The following is an 11,614-nucleotide window of genomic DNA, read 5'->3' as shown; positions in this document are numbered from 1 at the left end:
CCTTGCACAGAAACGAAGACCCAACACAGCCAAAAAATAAATATAAATAAATAAATAAATTTATAAAAAAAAAAAAAAAAAAAAGAATGGCTCCCTCACCCTCGGACCTCCTGTTAGGAGGTGTCACTGGTCTGGGTCCTGCAGATATAGAAATGGCCACCAGGTGTCACCCTCAGCTCATGCTTGAAGTGAAGGCAGCGCAGAAGGAGGGAAAGGGGCTGGGTGGAGAAGAGGAAGATGCCCTTCCGGGGAGTAGGTGAACTTGGAGAGGGCCCGAGGCTGCTGCGGTGGCTGTTAATTTCCTCAGGAAGGTGATCTGCAAAGGTTCAACTGTCCGCCTTCAGAATTCTCCTTCCCATGCTGATGGCAAATCACAGGTCAACAGGTTCTTTACGGGGCACCTGCTGCACACGGGAGTGGGGGGGTTGGGGGATGGGTGTGGGGGGGAGGCAAGGGGGGGTAAGAATCTTACTGAACACCTACTCTGTGCCAGACCCTGTGCACATAGGCCACTCAGTATTCACAACAACCTGGTATAGTAAGTAAGATCATTAGTCCCATGTTACAGATGAGGAAACTGAGGCTCATACTGATTATGTGTTGGGCTGAGGTCACCTAGCTGGACAAGATTGAGGCCTGTCTACAGCCTAAATTCTTTCTCCTATACCGGGTTACTCAGAGGACAGGAAACCCGTAATGGGCTTCCCATCAGGCTGGGAGAGGATGTGGCAGGTGGCAACCCTGCCTGGCTCTGGTAATCAGGAGCTAGCAAGGAGCTCAGACAGGCCTGCTGCCAGTGTGCTGGGGAGGTAGCTGTGCTCACTGGGGTGGGTGGAAGTGGGGTTTGGGTGCATGGTGGGTGTGGGCATGGGCAGGCTGCAGACACAACAGCAACGAGAGGCTCTCACTACCTGCACATGTGCTCCTTGGAGTAAACTTCCCACCCCAGTGTTATTTCAGTTTCCTCACCTGTCAATTCTACAGGCAGACTTTGTTCATCCAATACCCTGTTCCTTCCCCCTGCTGGGCTCTGAGCTGACCACTCCTCAGGTCAGGTACTAAGACGGACAAGACAGGCCATCCCTCACCTGCAACCCCCCACCTTAAGCCTAGATCCAAAGTTTTTTGATCATGCCCCCTAGCAATAAAACAATTGCTGAGCGTGCACCTGTAACATAAGCATGTTTTCATACTGTTTACCTTGTAAAACACACTCACACTGAATGAAAAAAGATGAGATTAAAAAAAATAGATGTCCTAATATTTTCCTCCTGCATCTCTGTTAACCCCTCCACCCCCCGCCAACGGCACTTTAGACCCAACTGCTCCAGGAAATAGGAGGGTAGAGTCAGTCCAACCCAGCTCAGGATGGAAGTATGGTCAGTGTTCTGGAACATCCTTGCCCACCCCTTCATGCCCTAGCAATGGAAGGGAGAAACTTCAGGAACAGCAGGGCGGGAGCGTGGGCAGACAGGAAGCACAAGCAGGGCCATGTCAGGGAGGGACTCCGATGACCTGGAGAAGAAGCAGGTTTTTATTTTAGACCCTGATGCTGAAAGTTTTGTGATTACTTTTTACACTGCCCCAGGACATATAGAACCAGCACATTGTGTCCTAGGTAGTTATCTGATTTCATGTCCTTCAGGTAGTTCTGTTCTGTTTCCAACAGTTTAAAACATTGCGCCCCGGCCCCGAGTTGGGAGCACTCCTTCCAACACACACACTTGGGACAGGAAGGACAGAGTCCGGCGGGGGACGACTTAGGTGCCCGTTCCTCAGGGGCTTCATCCTCCGCTGCCCTTCCTGGGTTGGAGGGCCCTGTGTCATCCTTGCCTGGGCAGGTCCTCCTGCAGGACCAGCACTTGGGGGCCTCCATGAATAGGAGTTGAAGGAGAGGAGGGGCAAGAGGCTGCATCTGGGGTACAGAAGTGAGCCCCCCCTTACTCAGAGAAGTCTTGAGAGAAGCCCCCTTTCCCCCAACCCTGTCTGGGTGCTGGAAAGGACCACATGCCTTGTGAAGACATCTGGCTGCCCCCCAGGGTGGCTGCCAGGGCGGCAGCCATGGTGGCTGGCCCAGTGTGGGTGCCTTTGTGTGCTGTGACTGGGTGTCTGTTTCCGCAGTCACTGGGTGCTTGTTCTGTAGGGTGAGAGGTGTGGGGGTGGGAGTGGGGGCACAGCCTGTGGCTGGGCAAGTACGTGAGGCTGGGCACGAACAGCCTCACCTACCAGCCCTACTCCTGCCAGGTACAACCAGCTGCTGCGGCTGCCCGCCACCCGCCTCCTCCCTTCCCTGGGCCTGGCCAGGCCGGGGGGCAAATGACTTGGCGGGCACCTCCCCTCACTTGGACCCACTGGGGCAGGGCCGGCTCACCTGGGGCACAGGCACGGCTCCCAGCTAGGTGGGTGCTCTGCTAACCGCCCTCCCCCACTCCTCAACAAGGGGATGGGGGATGCGGCAAGGGAGGGGGCTCGGGGCAGAGCTATGCCCCCTCTCCTCTCCCAGACTGCGGATGGGTAGAGCAGGGCAGAGGGGGCCAAAGGAAGGGGGGCGTTCTCTGTTTAGGGCCAGGAAATGATTTCCATGCAAATAAGATGCAAACTCCTTAATGAATTTGCAATTAGGAACAGAGGCTGCCAGGTCCGGGCAGCGCCTGCGGGTTTTATGAATGGGCCAGCGTGGGGCGGGGGCGGGGGCGGCGCGCCGCCCCGCCCCCCACGTTTCCCTGCCGCTGCGCCCGCGACATGCCGCGCCGCACGTTGCTGCCTCCCGGCCCCGCCGCGACCTGGCCCGCCGCCAGCGGGTCAGCTGCTTCGGACCGGGCGCGGGAGGCTGCCGGCCAGAGTCCCCACCGCGCCGCCGGCGGCGACGCGTCGGGCCGAGACACGCCTCCTGGGGCCCGGCAGGGGTCTCCCCGCTGGCGTCCCTTTCCTTGGTTATTGGAATGGTTTCCTGAAGCAGGAGGGGGTGAAGATAGCTTTCAGGCCCTGTTCCCTTAGGATGGGCAGCCCTGGGAGGTCACTGACCACAGGAGGGGGTGGGCCCCTAACTTGGCGGGGGTGGCGGTGGGGTTGGGGCAATGACCTTGGGAAGGCTGAATGTATAATGTATAGTGAGAGGAGGGGAGACGGACCAGTTCCCATCCCAGAACTCCCTGCACCTCCCCAGTCCTCTTCATGCCAGTTCCCACCTTCCTAACTTCAACAGGCCTGTTCCCACCACCCCAGGGCACCTGGTTTTTTTTCTGCAGGACCACCCCAGTCTGCTCTGGGCCTTGCTCTGACCTGGCCGAAGAGTGGGTGTCCTGGGCACGTGAGTTTGCTTAGGTCAGCTCTGGTCCGGAAAGAGACCAGTTTGAGAGTCTGAGCCCTATTAGGCCACAGACTCTATCCCCTCCCCTCCCCCCACCCCATTGCTTTCAGAGTAAATTAACCAATTACCTCTAATTAAATCGCCATGCTTTCTGTTCCCTCCTGGGCCTCAATCCCCACCCTGGGAGTCCTCTTCACTCTGGCTGGTCTGGAAGGGAGCCTGGCCAATAAGGTGGAATCAATGAATCAGTGAGTAGAGCTGGGCGGGGTGGGGGAGGGGAAGCCCACAGTGCCGTTTACTTCTGGGGAGTGGTCTGGGCCGCCAGGGCCCCTACGTTCCTTGGGGTCTGGGGATTGGGCCCCCTGTGGGGCCTCGGAAGGCTGGGAGCCGGGGATGCCTTTGGAGGTAAGACCGTCGTGAAGCCCTGTGCAGATGCTGAGGCCCTGAGGCCGACCCTCCTCAGAGGACTTGTGGGGCAGGTTCATGAAGCTGCCAGTCCTTGGTGGCACCTGCTGCTCCCTCACCCAACACGCCAGGAGAGGCTCTGGACGCCTGGGGGTCCATCCAGTCCCTTGTCTCTCTAACCCAGCTCCTCCCGCTGCAGTGAGAACCCCTTCTATCTTTTCCTCCTGCCCTCCATGGCCCTGAGGCACAGGCCCCAGCGCTAGCAGGGCATGCACCGCCCTGACACCTCCCTGGCACCACCCTGGCCCCACGTGTGAGACGTGATGGGGAGGATGGCCAGTGGCCAGAGGCAGGGTGATGGGCTGTTGAGCCGGGTCTCACCTCTTGGCAAGCTGGCCTTTCCTGAGACTGGGCAGTACCACACCAGGCTGTGACTCAGGCCCGTACCCTACCTTGAGCCCCGCCATGCCAAGGACCTGTGTAGGTGGGGTGGATTTGTCAACTGTAGACTTCTCTCCGGGGTCACCTTCTCTCCCAGCCCCGAGGAGCCAGGCCATGACTAGAAGGTTTGGGGCTTCCAGCCCTGGCTGTTTCTCCCAGCCCACCACCCCAGTAGAGGCTGACAGTGAGGGAGGGCCCCCTGGCAGGGCACAGCAGTCATCAGAGTCAGCGGGGGTGTGAGCCATCCAGGGCAGGGGCAGGACTCTGCACACAGGCAGGGCTGCCCCTGGGGTGTCCTGAACCCCCATCTGCCAGCATGGTTGCCCTTCTCTGCCCAGGGAAAGCTGGCTCAAAATTCCCCACCTTCAGGAAGGCTTCAGCATACCTCCCTTATCTGTGGCCATGCCAGCGCCACTGTTCGCTGGCTCCTGGTTTTCATTTGCTTCTTTGACTTCTGTCCCCTTCTCCAGACCCTCCATGAGTGCATCTGCAAGACTCTGTTCTTTTCCTGCATTTCCCAGTGGCCAGCAGAGGGCGCCTCCAAAAAGACGGAGGTATCAGGGAGGAAGCGAATCCGCTTCCCCGGATCCAGGCACTGTGCAAAGCCCAGGCTCATGGGTTCGTTTGTGTGAATTGAAACTGACCCAGGACGCCTTCCTTCCTGGCGATCTAGACTTAACCTGTCAGCAGAGGGCTAGAGGTTAGACCACAGCTTAAACCCAGGCGGCGGCCTTCGAGGTGAACCCAGGTGGCCCGCGCAGGATGGAGAGGATGAGGGAGCTGCCTCCTCCCAGTAGCCCGAATGGGGAAGGGGCACTGGAGGTCGCCAGCTCTCCTCCCCTGACCCTGAGAGAAGAGTTGGGAGGGGCTGCATAGAATAGCTGGTGTCCCACCCTGTGGGAGGGACTGCTGTGGACATCTGGGCCACATCTGGATTCCTGGCAGCAAGGGGAGCTGGTCTGCTTGGGATCCTCAAGGAATATACCGTCCACCCCTTGGTGGCTTCTCACCATTACATTCCTGGGGAGCTCTTTACACACAGGTGTATAGGACACAGCCCCGTATTGTGGTGAATTCATGCCAATCTAGCGGGGGACCCTCCTGACACTCGTTCTTTTGGACATGGACTTAGGGTCCTGGGCAGCAGCCTGCTCTTCTGGGCCACCAGCCCTTTCCGCCATCCTTTCCGAGTTCGCGTGTGAGGTGGTGGGCTTCCCCTTGTGGAAATTCTGGGAGCTAGGCTCTAGTGTCCATGCTGTCCATTCCCCTTCCTTCAGGTGGGTGGTAAGAGAGAGAAGAGTGAGGCTACAGTACTTCTTAGGGACCCCATCCATGAAAGGCGGAGTGGGAAAGGGCTTGCTGTTGGGTTATCTCACACAAAAGCCTGGGAATGTGATTGGGACGGGAAGAGGGGAGAGGGGACAGCAGGAGTGGTTCTTTCTTGGGTTTGGGTTCTGGGTTTTGGGGAGGGGACAACACGGAGAAAAGCCCTCTTGGTCGGCTAGGTTCCAGGACGTCCGGGCAGGGAACAGGGGGCTGGCCGGAATGGCCTTGAAGTAGGGAGCGACGGCGAGGGGGGAGGGGGAAGGGAGGGAGCGTTGCGCCCACCCAGGCTCCCCTGAAGCCCCTCTCCCTCAGCTTTCCCCCGCCCGGCCCGCCGCGGCCCCTCCTCCAGACCTGGGCACCGCCTCCCCCTCCCCTCCTCCTCCCCCTCCCACCCGGCGCTGCAGCTGCTGCTGACGGACCATTCTGCACGTAGCGAATGGAGGAGACGCACAAGGGAAGCCTCAAGTGCGCGCGCGCGGGAGCCAGAGCCGCGCGGGCGGGGGAGTGGCTGCGGGTGCGCGTGCGCGTGCGGCGCCGGCCCCGAGCGCGCGCGCGGAGCCTCGGAGCGCGCGGCTCTTTTGCGCGCTGAGGTTGGGGATGCTCGGCGGTGGGGTCCCCGCCGCTCTGGGACCTCCCATGCAGTCTGTCCACCTTACAGCGAACCCCACCTCTACCCAGGCCCCTTTTCATCATCCACCCGAATCGCGCGGTCTTCCACCCGCAGTAGGCGCTTCATGGTGACAGGGTGCTGAAATGAATTGATTCGCTTGCCCACCTCATCCTCTGGGTCACTGCTCTACAGTCGGCTGGGTCCTGGGCTGGGGGTCAGAGAGGGCTGAAAACTCTGGTCCTTTGGGGACTTAGATTCACAACCCTATAGTCCCACCTTTGCCTCAGGAGCTCTCAGCCTGGAGGCCCTCACCCTGAGACCTCTCTGTACCTGGATCCAGGGTAGGCCCCTAGAAGCCCTAGACAAGTGGCTGTCAAGGAAAAACAAATGAGTTCTTTGACATTTATCTCTGCTGGGATGGGGAGCTCCCAAGGGAGTGCCTTTCCCTATCACCTCCTCCCTCTGTATGTCACCTGCACAACTCCCACTCCCTGGGACGTCCAGGACAGGACTGGGCTCTGCCCAGCCCAGTGGCGAAGGTGTGGTATGGTGAACACAGAGTCTGTCTCCTGGGACAGGAGAGGCCATGCCAGCCTGGGGTAGACAGTACTCATCTTGGAGGTGTCTTCTGAGTCCCCGGGGCACCCTCCCCACTTTCTGAGCCCCTGATCCTGGGGGCTGGTAAATGGGTGGCTTGGAGGCTGCTCCTTCCTTCCCTAGATGGCCCAGGTTGGCACCTCACTCCACCTTCCCTACCACTCAGAGGCATGGGATGAGGCTCTCCCGGCTGTGAGAGCCTTGGGCAAGGCAGGTGCAGGGCCTTGCAAAGGGGTGTTTGAATTGGATTGATCGCCTGTTGGACCTCCTGTTGGTTGGGGTGGGGGGAGTGAGTTGAAAGGGACTGGTTAGTGGCATGTGGGGTGAAGGTGGATGAGGGTTCTTTGTTGCATGTGCCCAGACGACCTCTCCAAGCCTCAATTTCCTGTCTAATGGGAGCACAGCCTTCACCTAGTGGGGCTGATGAGGATTGAAATGTAATCTGCATATAACATGCTTCACGTATTGGAGGCAGATGCTCAGTAAGAGCTAAATTTTTTTTTTTTTTTTAATTGTGTGTGGACTGGCTGAAAGGCTGGGAACATTTCCCTCGGATGAATTTCCACGGATAGAGTGAATTCAAATCCCAGAATTCCTTGGAATTTGGAGGTGGGTTTTGCGAAAACTATAGAGAAACCAGTAACATGTCATACTTCTGTCATCATCCAAGAATGAACCATTTCACATTAGTTTTCCAGACATTAATATCCGAGACCTTAAAAAGAGATATTTTGGATGGAAGTCACTAGTGGGTATTACACACTTTCCTGCCTTCTTATTCAGACGTTATAGAACATGTGAGTCCTTATGACTCAGAGTTGTGGTTACAAGTGTCCCTCACGATCCTGGTTGTAATACAGTGAAAATCCAAGGTCTTTTTTGACCGCACACTAATGGCCCATTCCCTGATGTCTGTTTTTTCATAGTTCTTATGACTACTTTTCATGGTTCTTTATCACTTCAGCAACTCTCTATTAGCTGCCACTTACCACCATCACTGCCTCAGGCAGACCACCACCCCACCTCTTCTCAACTTGTCTCTATTCTGCTGTGGGCTGAGAAACCAGAAAATCACATCTGTTAGAAGATATGAAAAACAACGAATCTTCTGAACTTGACAAATTATATTAAAATTCATCTGGAAAAATAAACATGCATAAAGAGTTTGGAAAATTCTGGAGAAGAGGCATTATAAGGGGCAACTAGAGCTACTAAAATGTTGTATAAATCTTCAGTAATAAGACAGCTGGGTACCGGCACACAGACTGTCAGATCAAAGCAACAGAACAGAGCCCAGACACACACCCATGAACAAATGGAAATTGAATATATGGTAAAGTGACATTTTAGATCAGAGGAGAAAAGATGCAATCAAATTGGACAACTGGCTAGCTGTTCAAGAAAAAAAAAAAAAGCCACTTTTCCACTTCATTCCTTATTCTGAAGTAAGTCCCAGATGGATCAAATATTTAAATCATTAACAAAAATTTTAAAATGTATATTCTTGAATTGGGGAAAGTAGGACACAAAATATAGGAGTCACAAAGGGAAAGATTTTTAAAAATTGGCTACATAAACATGTAATAGCTTAAAGTCTAAAGGCAAATAACAAACGAGAAAAAATATTTTCACTCTATATGACAAGTGAGTTTATACAAGTCAATAAAGAAAAGAGAAGCAAATAGAAAAAGGGGCAAAACGCATGAACAAGAAAGGGAATACTAATGGCTAATAAATAGGTGAAAATTCCTACCCTCAGTCAAAATACAAGAAATCAAAAGTAAGAAGTGATAAGATTCTCTTTCCCCCTTATGATGGACAGCAACTGAGACGGGGTCCCCTCGCTTTGTGGACACCGGCATCCTCGGAATTGGTGGGAAGGCAACTGCACCCAAGAGGGGGGTTGGCAATTACCTGGAAAGAATTAATTCTCAAACTGTTGGCTCAGGGGCTCCATATCTAGGAATTTATCAGATACACTGTCCCAAATGTCGCAAGTGTCTAAAGTCTATGTACAACTGCATTCATTGCCGTTTTATTTCCTAATCTAAAAAACTGGAAGCAGCGTCAAGTCCATCAGTAAGGCACTGATTAGCTATGTTCTGGGGCATCCAAACACCAGAGTTGCATGCTGTGATTAAAAAGAACGAGGACCAGCTTTATAGGTTGATATTCACTAAGTGGGAAAGCAAGTGGCAGGACTGCTCTGACGGTACTAGTCCACAAAGGGTATACCTTTGGGCAGCACTGAATCTTGAGAAGCCTGTTAGAGACCCAGAACCTCAGGGGTGGTGGGATGGGGAGGGTGGGATGGAGCTCAGAACAAGTGGGTCAGGAACCTGGGGCTGGGGCCGAGCAGTCTGTTTTGTTTTGTTTTTTAATTAATTTATTTATTTTTGGCTGTGTTGGGTCTTCGTTTCTGTGCGAGGGCTTTCTCTAGTTGCGGCGAGCGGGGGCCACTCTTCATCGGGGTGCGCGGGCCTCTCACTATCGCGGCCTCTCTTGTTGTGGAGCACAGGCTCCAGACGCGCAGGCTCAGTAGTTGTGGCTCACGAGCCCAGTTGCTCCGCAGCATGTGGGATCTTCCCAGACCAGGGCTCGAACCCGTGTCCCTTGCATTAGCAGGCAGATTCTCAACCACTGCGCCACCAGGGAAGCCCCCGAGCAGTCTGTTTTAACATGCTCTCTAGAGGATTCTGACTTCATGTTTGGGAAATACTGGTGAGTAGTATGTCACTATTTGTGTAAAAAATGGATATAAGTCTATCTCCCCCCTGCTTTGGAAATTTCAGGGATTCAATCTGAGCAGAACAAGGTGGGGCTGAGGTGAACTTTTACTTTGCACTTTATCTGGTTGTGAAATCCTCAGATTTTTTTACCCTGAGAATATATTACTTTGATTTTCTAAAAGAAATCAACAAGCTACCCAAATGGAGAAACAAAATGCGATATATACATACCACGGGATATTATTCAGTCTTAAAAAGGAAGGAAATTCTGACACACACTACAATGCAGACAAACCTTGAGGACATTATGCGAAGTGAAATCAGCCTGTCACAAAAGGATAAATGCTGTATGACTCCACTTTAACGAGGTACCACATTCATAGAAACAGAAAGTGGAGTGGTGATTGCCAGGGGCTGGGGGGAGGGAAGAATGAGGAGTCATTGTTTGTTGGGTACAGAGGTTGGGGGAAGATGAAAAGACTTCTGGAGACGGATGGAGGTGGTTGCACAACAATGTGAATTACTTCATGCCACTGAACTGTGCGCTTAAAAATGATTAAGATAGTGAATTTTATGTTCTATTTATTTTGTCACAATTAAAAAAATGTTTTTTTTTTAAAAAAGAGCTACCTGACCAAAAAGTTGTGTAAAGTAGGGCTAGGGATGGAAACCGGCAGGTTCTGGGAGAGCCTCTCTCTAGATTACAGAGTATGAACTTGAGGGTTGGGCTTGATGACAACTCCTTCTGCTGCAGGGTCGGGTTGCAGCAAGTCTTGGCATCCGATAACAGAGAGAGACCACATCCTCGCCCACACAATGGGAAACAGACCTAACGAACTTGCTCCCTTGAAAGATGGCATAGGCTGGTAATAGGGACAGAGAGGAGAGTGGTTTGGGTGGAATACAGAGACATGCGAGGTTATGGGGAAGCTGAGTCGTGGCCCCTTCCCGGCCACCTCTGCTGAGACCCTTCCCTGGGCTGGGGAAGGGCTGGCTCTCCACGTGGGTAAGAGCTCTGCAGAGAGTGTGGTGAGCCCGGTGGCCCCAGGAAGATGGCTTGTGTGGGGAGAGGAGGGAGAGAGGGCAGGATGAGCAGAAACTGGTAGGGTAGGGCATGGATTTCTCCGGGACAAGTCTGTGCTCAGGCATCTGGCTGGAGCAAGGACTGTACTTGAAAGAGGGATGGTGGGGGGTGGGGGGTGGGGGGGGGCACTGGCCAAGCTGGACCAGGCACGGCCAACTGGCTGGAGCACATGGGCTACTGCCTGCCCTTCTCTCAGCTTGGGGGAGAGGGCTCCTGCACCAGGCTCTGGGGACTTCTGCAGGTAGCCCAATCTGGTCTGGATGCAGGCCTGCCTGTTCACTCGCCTCTGCCAGGAACCAAGCAGGGGGACTTGTGGTCCAGGAGGGGACCAGAGATGGGGAGGCCCTGCAGCCAACCTGGTCAGGCTGAGGGGGCAGTGCAAAGCAAAGGGGAGGGGGAGAGGATCTGGAGAATCTTCTGAGCTTCCTGTGTGTTCTCTAGGACAGGAGACACGGATGAGAGGACCCTGATTTGAGGCTTTCTGCATGAATCCCCCACCCCCCAGGGCCAACCCGGCTCTGCACTCAGTCTGCCCTCATTTAGCAAGCCCTTTTCAGGAAGCTGGAGACAGTCCCTGATCTCAGGGAGCTCACAGTCCCACTGGGGAAGGGGCCACCCTGACACAGGCAGATGTAGGTTTGGCCAGCTCACTCCAGGGCTGGATCTATTCTGGCTCTGCAAAGTCACAGGCCTCAGTCTCCCCTTCTGTACAGTGGGTTGCTAGCTCAGGGTGCTCCCAGCCATGGTGATGTTCAATTCTCAGTGTTCGATGGGGAGTACAGACTCTCCAACACCACCCAGAAGTCTTTGCCTCTGGTGTGACCTCACCAGCCCTAGCGCTACATGGCTTTGTGGTTCATTTCCCTGAAAGAGGTGTAGGAGGTAAAGAGGTGATGAGGAAGAGTGGGGGTAGAAGGCTGAGGAGAGCCCTATTCCTGGTATAGAACGGTGATTAAGAGTGTGGGGTGGGATTCCCAGGCCCGTCCAGCCCATTTCCTGCTTCCTTCACTACCAAAAGTATCCACTCCAGGGTAGGGCTGCCCCCTTGCAGTGACCCATTGTGGTAGGAGGCCTCTCCTCTAATCTGTCGGGGTAGTGTGCAGGATAAGGAC

Source organism: Balaenoptera acutorostrata, chromosome 10, assembly GCF_949987535.1.
Source record: "Balaenoptera acutorostrata chromosome 10, mBalAcu1.1, whole genome shotgun sequence".
Lineage (NCBI taxonomy): Eukaryota > Metazoa > Chordata > Mammalia > Artiodactyla > Balaenopteridae > Balaenoptera > Balaenoptera acutorostrata.
Note: the sequence above shows the minus strand (reverse complement) of the source record.